The sequence below is a fragment of the Rattus norvegicus genome, chromosome 7 (genome assembly GCF_036323735.1).
Source record: "Rattus norvegicus strain BN/NHsdMcwi chromosome 7, GRCr8, whole genome shotgun sequence".
In the NCBI taxonomy this organism is placed as follows: Eukaryota; Metazoa; Chordata; class Mammalia; order Rodentia; family Muridae; genus Rattus; species Rattus norvegicus.
Window position 1 is genome coordinate 53,068,285 of NC_086025.1, and position 2,217 is coordinate 53,070,501.

Below are 2,217 nucleotides of genomic sequence, written 5' to 3' on the forward strand. Positions count from 1 at the left end.
GGCATTACTTATTGCCATCAGTTCAATAAATTACCAGGCTTAAGACAATGTAAATTACAATCTTTAAACTCTCATAGGAAAGCCTGGTTAGCTATATAATCAGAACCTAAAATGTCAACGTGAGCCACTTCAACTGGGTAATTAACTGTTAGCTGAGAGAAGGTGGGCTGGGGGGGAGAAGGGAGCACTCATCGGTTTAGAGTAAATTTGACTAAAAGGACCCATGTGCAGTGAGTCCATAATGCATATTCACTCTTAGACTGAAACACCCGGGAAGACGAGGAGTGGGCTGCCCCATGAGAAATCAGGTTCACAAAGCTTACTACAGATGAAAAGGCACCACTAATGCCTGCATACATGACAATTCCAGCTGCCCTAGACGTGGGGCGTGCACAGCTGTGCGGCTGTCTGTGGCCGACCCAGGGCAGTTAGTGGAGTAATTTATCAAGGATGATAAGGTTGTTATCCATTAGTATATATCCCTGTCTAATTTTAAATATGCGATCTAACAATATGAAACTTTCGTTATTTCTTGTTTTAAAAATTAAGCGTATGTGTGGGGGCCGTGTTTGCACATATGTCCACAGGTCCTCCAGTGGGCTGGTAGAGGTCAGAGGTCAGAAGACCACTGTCTTGGGAGTCATTTCTCTCTTGTCATGTTCTGGGATTGTGGTATTGAACCCAGGTCATCAAACCTATGTTCCAAATTCCTTTACCCACTAGGTCATTTCACTAACCCCTTTTACTTTTATAAATTAAAATTTTTACTTTAGCTGAAGTGGCACAAATATGTGTGTGTGTATATATATATATAATTACACATAACAAATATGATATATTATGATCATATATATAAACTAATGATCATATATATAAACTAATACATATTTTATTAAAATAATTATAAACCTTATAATAAAAAAAATCGAACACCAAAATGAAAGCCTCAGTATCACCCTTCTTCCTTTGATTCTCATTGCGAAGAGACAGCCATCGTGTTTCAACAATTTGTCCAAGTCTGTAGGGGGTCACTCTTAGTGTCTACATTCCTAGTCTTCTACCAGGGTTATTGCTTATATGGAGTGTGTAGCTAGTGAGAAGATGGCTACCCGGCTGGATGAACTAAAGGATATGTTCATCTGCTCCCTTCCAATGGCCCTCCTAATTTCAATGGTGTCCTGGCCCTAGAAAGGACCTTTTCTAGAGTTTCTCAGTGTTTGTTGACTCACTCCAAGCCATTTTCTCTGCTAACACACTTTACAAATTTGTTAACACATCCCATCCCTTCTAATTTTTCCCCCATTCTCTTTGCTTTTGTTGGGTTATGCTTTTAGTTCCCCTCCGCCCCCCTGCCACTTGAGACACAGCAGCTATTTTTTTCCTGATATATTTCTTAAGCTCAAACCACAAGCCAGTCGTTCAAATATCTTCCTGTTTTAGGTATAATGTTTTATTTTCTCAGTCCATGCCAGCCTGATTAAAAATAGTCACAGTGTATTTATTTATTCCATGATTTTGCTCCTTATTTATACTTAGGGACTTCAATTTCGAACAGAATTTCCTTTCCCAAATCACTCTGCAAGCTCGAGTCTTGGCTGGGAGGGCTCATCTACATGTCAATAGCTAGTCCCTTTGACTAGACTGCCTCTGGTTCTGTGCCCTCCATCCTGTCCTGACTTGTGATGATGAATCACCATGTTAGTGATCCATCAGTCAACTGTTCTAGGAACTTAACTTAGGCTCTTTCTACCTGAGGCCAAGAAGAATCCAGCATTCTATTGATATCTTCGTGGTCAATGCCAGCATTCCTCCTCCTGACCATAATTTCTTCAGTAAAGTCCCATTGCTTTGAGAAACTACTTAGAAGCATGCAGTGTACCTCTATGGTGGTGATTCTCAGCTTTTCTAATGTCATGACCCTTTAATATAGGCCTCACGTTGTGGTGACTACTAACCACAAAATCGTTTTCATTGCTACTTTATAGTGTAATTTTGCTACTGTTATCGATTGTAATGTAAACATCCATGTTTTCTGATGGTCTTAGGTGAACCCTGTCAAAGAGTCACTAGACCCTCCCCCCCAAATGGGTCCTGACCCACAGATTGAGAACCTCTATGTAGATGGACTATTCTCAGGTCAAGGTTGAATTACATAGTAGATAGAACTCGGGGTGGGGGGAAGTTAAAGAATTTACCCAGAATGATCTCACACATTTC

General features: G+C 40.3%; 1 protein-coding gene across 1 annotated transcript in view; it reads right to left on the reverse strand.

The window, feature by feature from the left end:
• Lgr5 (leucine rich repeat containing G protein coupled receptor 5) overlaps positions 1-2,217 on the reverse strand; it is a 134,814-nt gene that overhangs the window by 95,134 nt on the left and 37,463 nt on the right. The gene's annotated exons all lie outside the window — the stretch shown is intronic.